At 35.4% G+C, this 9,889-nt stretch overlaps 1 protein-coding gene across 1 annotated transcript in view; it reads left to right on the forward strand.

Annotated features, from left to right (window-relative positions):
• The first annotated feature begins 370 nt into the window (after positions 1-370).
• Positions 371-9,889, forward strand: part of LOC116635716 (HLA class II histocompatibility antigen, DQ beta 1 chain-like) — a 38,671-nt gene continuing 29,152 nt past the window's right edge. The window contains exon 1 of the mRNA XM_032410075.1: positions 371-583. The gene's annotated coding sequence lies outside the window, so the exon portion shown is untranslated. The remainder of the gene's footprint in view (positions 584-9,889) is intronic.

The following is a 9,889-nucleotide window of genomic DNA, read 5'->3' on the forward strand; positions in this document are numbered from 1 at the left end:
GAGACAAGGGAGGAAGAAGAAAATCTGAGCAGAAACTACGAGGAATGGGTAGAAGGAAAGGGATCGCTAACAAGGGTGTTATTTTAAAACTTGCCCTCGTGGCATGATTCAAAACTCTCATTGACACACCCTCAAAGACCTAAATTACATTTCAAAAATTTAGGGGTATATATCTTGTTTTTCTTCTAATGTAAAATTATGCTAAAACACATCCATTCTACTGGAAGTTCGAGATCCCTCTTGACCATCCTATAAGAGTGATAACTATAAGCATATTAATTGGGTTGCGAATACCAGCAGGTGGAGACTCTGCACTTTAGAAGTTCAAGGCAAGCTGTGGCTTTCCCTTCCTCCTCTCACCTTGCACAGATTTGGACTGGGAAAGGCCAGCATTCCTTCCTAGAGGGTGGCTGCCTGGCCAGCTCTTATTTCCCTGATCATTCCTTCCATGATTCCAAAATATGATGCGATCTGAGATGTGGTTTTAGATGCTTGAGAAGCAAAGAAGCATGAAATGGAGCCAAACGTAAAGCCTGCTTTTGCCTGAATACCGGGTAGCTCAGTCTTTTACATGTTCTAACAGGTAAGAGATCGCTACTGTAAAATTGCATGCTTTAAAAAAAGAAACCTTCGCTGTTTCCAGTGCAAGCTGCTATTCTTTTTCACACTGAGCTTTCATTACCTTCTGCATTATCTAATGCATTCATTCCTGATACTTTAGAGAGTGATATTTTATTTTAAATTTATATTTAAAATTATCAGAAGAATACATGTATATAGTTTTTAAATTAAAACAATAGCATTGTATTTTAATAAAACAGGATCCTTCATGCCTCCCTTTTCCTCCAAGGGAACATATACACACATATGTATAATCAAGATGGTATCCATACATTCTTATTTTATTGGGCGTTTTGAAATGAGTGGACTCTGAATTATGCCAAATGTTTTTTTTGCAGGGAGAATCTAAGGATCAATGAATTCATAAGGATTAAAATCATACAAAGTTTGTTCATTGACCAAAATGAAATTAAATTAGAAATCAATGCTTAATCTCAGGAAACAAACTGAGGGTTGCTGGAGTGGTGGGGGGTGGGAGGGATGGGGTGGTTGGGTGATAGACCTGGGGAGGGTATGTGCTATGGTGAGCGCTGTGAATTGTGTAAGACTGTTGAATCACAGATCTGTACCTCTGAAACAAATAATATGTTAAAAAAAAAAGAAGAAGATAGCAGGAGGGGAAGAATGAAGGGGGGAAATCGGAGGGGGAGATGAACCATGAGAGACGATGGACTCTGAGAAACAAACTGAGGGTTCTAGAGGGGAGGGGGGTGGGGGGATGGGTTAGCCTGGTGATGGGTATTAAAGAGGGCATGTATTGAATGGAGCACTGGGTGTTATACGCAAACAATGAATCATGGAACGCTACATCAAAAACTAATGATGTAATGTATGGTGATTAACATAACATAATAATAATAAAAAAAAGATGTGAAAGGAAAAGAAAAAAAAAGAAATCAATGCAAAAATGTATTACCAAATATTTGTAAACCAAAAAACACACTTCTGAATAAACCATGGGGTCAGAGGAAAAATCAGAAGAAGATTAAGAAAGTATTTTGAGATGAATGAAATAAAACATAATATATCACAATTTATGCAATGCATGTAAATCATTTGTAATCCTATAGATGATTACAGGGTTAAATGCTTATACTAGAAATGAGGAAAGATCTCAAATCAATAGACTAAAATTCTACCTTAAAAAGCTGGAAAATTGGATAGAAACTGAAGCCCAAATTAAGCAGAAGAAAGGAAATCATAAAGATCAGAGTAGAAATCAATGGCACGGAAATCAGAAAAATAATAGAGAAAATCAATGGTGCAAAAATATAATTCTTTGGGAAGGTCAGTAAACTTGATAAACCTCCAGTGAGACTGATCAGGAAGGAAAGAGAGAAAACATAATTTACAAATATCAAGAATGAGAGAGGGACATCACTATAGATTGTGCAGAAATTAAAATTATAATAAAAAGAATATATCAAAAGCTTTATCCTTAAAAATTGGACCACTTAGATGACATAGGAATACTCCTTGAAAAATACAAACTACAAAAGGTCACTTAAGAAAGTGGTTTAATCTAGGGGCGCCTGGGTGGCTCAGTCGGCTAAGCACCTACCTTCGGCTCAGGTCATGATCCCAGGGTTCTGGGATTGAGCCCCGTGTCGGGTTCTCTGCTCGGCGGATAGTCTGTTTCTCCCTCTCCCTCTGCTCCTCCCCATGCTTGTGCTTTCTCGTTTTCTCTCTCTCTCAAATAAATAAAATAAAATCTTAAAAAAAAAAAGAAAGTGGTTTAATCTAAATAGCATTCAAAAATCAACCAGTGTAATTCACCATATTATCAGACAAAAACAACAAAAATTATCCACTTGATTAATACAAAAATATATTTGATAAAATCCAACACCTATTCATGATAGAAACTTTTAGTAAGCTAAGAATAGAAGGAAATTTTCTCAATCTGACCAAGCTCATCTAAGAAAAACCTACTGCTAGCATGAAACTTACTGGTGAAAGAATAAATGCTTTCCCCCTAAGACTGAGACTAAGGCAAAAATTTCTGCTCTCACCACTTCTAGTCAATATAAAATTGAAGTTTCTCCCAAGTGCAAAAAGCAAGAAAAGGAATAAGGGTCATGTCAATTGGAAAGGACAGAATAAAACTATATTTCAGGTAACATGATTAACTCTATAAATAGGAATTGGCTAACTTTTTCTATAAAGGGCCAGATAGTGAACATTGTAGGGTTTGTAGTCTAAGAGATAAAATCAAGATATTATGTTGATAATCATCCAACATGTAACTATTAAAAATGTAAAAGTCATCCTTAGCCCATACAATGTAGCCCATAGATCGCACAAAAAACAGTAGTTGCCTGCATTTGTTTACTGGCCATAGTTTGTCAATTTCTTTTTTTTTTTTAATTTTTACTTGTATTCCAGTTATCATACAGCGTAATATTAGTTTCATTTGTACAACATAGTGATTCAACACTTCCATACAACACCCGATGCTCACCACATAAGTGCACTCCTTAATCCCCATCTCCTATTTATTTATTTATATTCTTATTTTTCTTTTTTGTGCATTTTAATTGAAATTTTAGTTAGTTAACATACAGTGTAATATGAGTTTCAGGTATACAATATAGTGATTCAACAATTCTATACATTGCTCAGTGCTCATCATGACAAGTGTATTCTTTAATCCCCATCACCTATTTCATCCATCCCCCCACCCACCTCTCCTCTGGTAACCATTAGTTTGTTCTCTATATTTGAGAGTCAGTTTCTATCTTTATTTTTTCTTTAACGTTTCCTCATTTGTATTTATTTATTTATTTATTTATATTTTTTTCATCTTATTTAAATTCAATTCCTATAATAAAACATCTATAGACTCTACAAAAGAAATGCCGTATAAGGAAAAAGTGAGTCTGGCAAGGTTGCTGGATATGTGTTCAATAAAGGTGATCAATTTTATTTCCTATGCTTGCAGTGAATAATCAGAATTTGAAATTTATAATTTTTATTTACAATAGCATCAAAAATATAAAACACTCAGGAATAAACTTGACAGAAGATGAGTACAACCTGTATACCGAAAACTATAAAGCATTACAGAGAAATTAAAGAATACCTAAGTAAATGGAGACATATACCATGTTCAAGAACTGTAAGAATCAACATTGCTAATATATAAATTCTTTTCTAATTGATGTGTAACTTCAACACAATTGCAATTCAGATCCATACAGACTTTATTGAAGAAATTAATCAACTTATATGGAAATGCAAAGGACATAGAATAGCAAAAGTAATTTTAAAAAAGGATAAAGTTGGAGGGTTTATACCTTTATACCTTATACATTTAAAAATTATAAGATTTTTTAGAAGGGATTTTATTTATTCATTTGAGGGAGAGAGAGTGCACACATGAGGGGGAGAGGGGCAGAGAGAGAGGGAGAAGCAGACTCCCCACTGAGCAGGGAGCCTGATGTGGGGCTCAATCCCAGGACCCTGAGATAATGACTTGAGCTGAAGGCAGATGCTAAACTGACTGAGCCACCCAGGCACCCCTAAGATGTTTTTAGATAGCTACATCAAGACAGTGTGATATGAGTGTAAAGATAAATATATAGACAGATGGAACAGAATAGAGATTCCAGAAATAGTCCCCTATGTATATAATCAACTTTTGACAAAGGTGCCTAGGCAATTCAATGGGGAATCTTTATAACAAATGGTGCTGGGACAATTAGATAATCTATAAACAAAAATTGAACCTAGACCCTTGTCTCATGCTTAGTAGATACCAGCCATTATAATAAGTACTTAGAATACAGAAATATCCACCTAGACTTTGTCCTTAGTGAACGGACAGAAAAGAGCTTAATCAGCAACAACAATGCAAATTTGTTACTATACAAAAATGAACTAAAAATGGATCATAGTCTTAAACATAATAGGGAAAACTATAAAAATTCAATAAGAAAACATAGGAGAAAATCTCAGTGTCTTCAGGTTAGGCAAAGATTTTGTAACTAACAAATAAAAAGCACAAATTATAAAAGAAAAATCAATAAGTTGGACTATATCAGAATTAAAAACTGTTTTCCAGAGATACTATTATAAAAATAAAAAGGCAAGCCACAAAGTGGGGAAAAATATTTACAAACATCTGATAAAGAACTTTTATCTTTAATACATAAAGAACATTTATAATTCAGTAATAAGAGGAGAAACAACCAATTAAAAATGGCCAAAAGATTTGAAAAACATTTCCATCAAAGAAGATATATAGATGGCAAATAAGCACATGAAAAATGTTCAACATCATAGGCCATTATAAAAACTCAAATTAAATTCACAACGAAATGCCATTATGTTCTCTTTGGAATAGCTAAAATTAAAAAGTATGACTGTACCAAGTGCTGGCAAGGATATGAAACAGCTAGAACTCTCTTACACTGCTGGTAGGATGTAAGATGGTACCAAAATCACTTTAGAATATAGTTTGGCAGCTTTTAAAAAAAATAAACAAAACATACCCTATTTTTTAAAGCATTCAATTCTTAACTATTTGCTCAAGAGAAGAGGAAATATATATACATACAAATACTTCTACAGAATATTTATAGAAGACTTATTTGTAATAGCCAAAAACTTGAAACAACCCAAATATCCATCAACAGATGAATGGATAAAGAAATTATGGTATATATCTAATGAAATATTCCTCAACAATAAAAAGGAAGAAATCATTAATATATGCAACAAGATGGTTGAATCTCAAAATTATTATACTAAATGAAAGAAGACAGAAAAAAGAGTTCTTGTATGATTTCATTTATCTAAAATTTTAGAAAATACAAACTGATGTACAGAAAAAGAAAACAGTTTAGTGATTGCATGGGGATTGGGGGTGGAGATTGTTTACAGAGTCACAAAGAAGTTTTAGGGATGATGGCTATGTTCACTATCTTGATTGTGGTGATGGCCTTAAGGGTGTATACATATGTCAAAACTCATGAAATTATTCAGTTTATATTTTTAAAGATTAATTTATTTATTTGAGAGCGAGAGGGAGAGCAGGGGGAGGGTCAGTAGGGGAGTGAGGGGGAGAATCCTCAAACAGACTCCCCGCTGAGCACAGAGCCTGGTGTGAGGCTTTAAATATGAGCAGTTGATTGTATGTCAGTTATATATCAATACAGCTGTAAAGAGAGAGAGAGAAAATCTAGAAACCTATCTAGGAACAGGGTGTATTGTTCCATTTATCCGTATTTTCTATGGACTGCTATTAAATTTCTTAATTTTTCCATGATTCTCTCCATATACTTAATTTCATTTTTTGGTATTTTACTTTTTCTTTTTATTACAAATAGAAAAATTTCTGCAATTTTTTTCATGTTTGGTGGTTATAAGCCAATACTCTTGTCTATATTCACTATACTGTGCATTAGATCTCCAGGACGTATTTATCTACTAGTTGCAAGTTTGTATCCTTAAACAATATCTCTCCTATTTCTCCAAATATATTTTTCTTATCTGCCTTCTTTGTGATTGACTCTTCCAGAGGCATGTGATGCCACCTCCCACCTGCAGAAGAGCTTTTTGTCATCACTGTTGTGGCTGCTGAGGTCCTATGTGTATCAAAGAGGTCAAGATTGTGGGCTAGTACATTCCATTGTATTTGAATGATCCTTGTTCCATCATTGCCCTGATCCTGGTGCTAGAAAATAGCTCTGTTATATTTCCAAACTGTATATTTAGTAGAATATTTGTAACAGTTGCCTCCACATAACAAGAAAATGTTCTATGATAAAAGGAATGATCAGAGAAAAAAGGAAAGTGTATTAGAAAGTTCACTACAAAATGAAGAGATAAGTGTGGTGACAGAGTAGATGAGTACAGTGGTTATTTTTGCCCATCTATGCTTGCTGATAGTTCCTTAAATTCATGTGGTCAACTCTTTCAAGCTCAATGGATTTGGATTTACTATAAATCTTAGAATATGGGACCTCTTTTCAGTAACTCTTTTACTATAGGACCTCACAGATGTTTGTAATTCCTAACGATAACCCATTTTTTTGGTATGTTTATTTTATGTGCTGTTTCCCCATAATTGCAGCTCTTTGCTTCTTGTTGACCCTCTTGGTAATTCAGTCTGCTAGAGACAAATGATGCTGCCTCACACCTACTTCTCTCATTGGCTGGAGAGGAAACCATTATCCTTGAAAACAACTCCTGTAAAGTCTCTTTGTCATCAATGTCTTTACTTAAGTCTTAGAATTGAGTGTTAGCTTTAAGTGTCAGAGTTTTGGGGAAGGAAGTAGTTGTAGGAAGCCCCTTTGTGTGTATGTGTATCTTCCCTGCCCTTGCCTTTACAAGATTGTCCCAATCTCAAAGGGAGATGATAGGATCAGCAATAGGATGAGGGGACAGATACCACTTCAGATCTTGAAGTCACATATCAGGTCATTGATCTTAAACTGGGGGTGGCCTGGCACTAGCAAGTATTGCAAGAAATAAATGAATATAAATATCAGGAGCTCAATGTGTTTCCCAGTTGGGAAATCCAGGACAGAGTTCTTGCATAAGGGGTCACATGAACATCAGAGTCTAATGAAATAATTTATAACCCAGCTGTGTCCCTGGTCTGGCTCTAATCAATGAAAATTTATTAGAGACCAGACTCATTGATGAGTAGCTGATTCTTATAGGTTCTAGGTCAATAAAGATTCCATGGTAAACTAGTGGATTAGAAGGAAATAGGACTGGGGGTAGGGGAAGTGTGCACAGGTGCCTCCCCAGTTGTTTGGGGGCTAGTTTATTTTCTCAGGGAGCCTAAGGGAATGGTAGAACTCTAGGACAAAGTGACTGCTATTATTCTATTTTTTTGTTTCTATTATTCTATTTTTATTATTGAGGGCTTACTATATGCTTGGGACCTTTCTATTTACTTTATGAATATTGGCTCACTGAGTCCTTACAACAGTCTTTTGAGGAGGTATGATAATCATCGTTCACAGTTACAGATGAGGAAACTGGTGCAGGGGAGTTCACTTGTGTGCTGTTGCAACATTTGTCAATAGGAAAACCACAGTTCAAACATAGGCAGTCTGGTTCCAGAGGGGCGTGCTTAGCCGTCATGCAACACTGCCTCTCATAGCTCCTGGGCCAGTCTTCATGATCCCCACTTCCATTATTCAAAAGAGGTAGATGAATATGAGTCTCTCTAGATCTTCCTTCACCTCACCCCTATCCAAGACCAGCCCTCTCTCAGGAGATGGAAATTTGCACTGTTGTTGCTGACGAAGTTCTTTTCTGCCAGATCACTAATGGGCAAGCTCTGGGTGGACATCTCTGTGTTCTCAGTACTTATTATAATGCCTGAAATCTATGAAGTAGATGCCTAGTAAATAAAAATAAATAATTTATAAATAAGCACCCACACATAGGCTTGGCTGTATGAATGCATACTGTACAGAATCTGCACAGGTTAGAACCCTGGAACTTGGGGCGCCTGTGTGGCTCAGTTGTTAAGCATCTGCCTTCCACTCAGGTCATGATCCTGGGGTCCTGGGATTGAGCCCCACGTCGGGCTCCCTGCTCTGCGGGGAGCCTGCTTCTCCCTCTCCCGCTCCCCCTGCTTGTGTTCCCTCTCTCGCTGTGTCTCTCTCTGTCAAATAAATAAATAAAATCTTAAAAAAAAAAAAGAACCCTGAAACTATCTTTATCTTATGTACACATTTTATGAACTGTTGTCCTTTGTGGCTAGTGAAACTTATCTTCTCACAGCAAGACAAGTAATCGTGGTCATTTCCAGCTGAGAGGGGAAGGGCTTGTATGTGCACCAGCATGAGGGGACTACTTTGGACAATTCTCTTCTCCCATGGAAGAGAGTGCCCTGTCCTCGTCAGCGTTCCTATCTCAACATCTGAATACCCCAGTGTTTATGGGTTCAAGATTTAGATCATGTGGAAAGTGTCAGAGCTTTCTTTGTCTCTGCTTTTTTCACTTTTTAAGTGAAATATGATATAAATTTATTGTTTTAATTTTTTAAATGAACGTTTAATTATTAAAGTATACTTGAGGGAAATGAGAAAGATTGATGGCAAAGGCCATGTAAAAAGACTGGGAAGTATGAAAACACTAATTTGAAAAGATACATGCACTCCTTTGTTTATTGTGGCATTATTTACTATAGCCAAATTATGGAAGCAGCCCAAGTGCCCATTGCTATATGAATGGATAAAGAAGATGTTGTGTATATATACAATGGGCTATTACTCAGCCATAAAAAAGAATGAAATCTTGCCCTTTGCAACAAAATGGATAGAACTAGAGAGTATAAAGCTAAATGAAATAAGTCAGTCAGAGAAAGACAAATACCATATGATTTCACTCATATGTGGAATTTAAGAAACAAAACAAACAAAGAAAAAAAGAGAGAAACCCAAAACAGACTCCTAACTAAAGATTGGTTGGCAAACTGATGGTTGCCGGAGGGCGGGTGGGTGGGGGATGGGTGAAATAGGTAAGGGGAATAAGAGTGCACTTATTGTGATGAGAACTGAATAATGTATAGAATTGCTGAATCGTTATATTGTACACTTGAAACTAATATAACACGTATGTTAACTATACTGGAATTAAAGTAATATAATAAAAATAAATGAGTGAATGAATAAATAAGTAAATAAAAAAATGAGAAGTGGGTTTAGCAGTTCAAATGAGATTGAAAACTGTAATTGTGAGCCTTGACGGTAGGTGGTACCACAAGCCTGGCAGAGATGAACGAAGGGACAGAATATTTGGTTACTCAACTTCAAGAGTTCTGTCTGTTATTGTGACTAAAAGCTCCACATGCAGATTTCATTTAACTGCTGTGTTTTTAAAGCCAGCCACAATAGATTTGTCAGTCAACATTTGAATCAGAAAGAGGAGAAAACAAGATCACCTTTATTGTATTCTAGATCCTTAAGTGACATTATTTCCTTCCAAGCTTTGAAGATAAAAATGTAGATATAGATATAAATAGAAAGATGTTTAGAAGTTTGAGATCATAGTGAATAGGTTAATTTGTAACTACTTTTAGATCTAATATATGATAAACAATTTTGTTTTGTCACTAAATGTCCTTCTAAAACATTGTTTTGAAGGACTGTATATAATTGTGCTATAATTCATTTATTTAGTTCTTGAAAATTTTGTACACTTATGGGAATTAATTGAAATTAATCTTTAGCATCTTTATTGAATGGTTGGCCTTCCCCTATAATAGAACATGAGCATCCATTTATTTACCATGCCCTCACCC

The sequence above is a fragment of the Phoca vitulina genome, unplaced genomic scaffold (assembly GCF_004348235.1).
Source record: "Phoca vitulina isolate PV1807 unplaced genomic scaffold, GSC_HSeal_1.0 scaffold11, whole genome shotgun sequence".
NCBI lineage: Eukaryota > Metazoa > Chordata > Mammalia > Carnivora > Phocidae > Phoca > Phoca vitulina.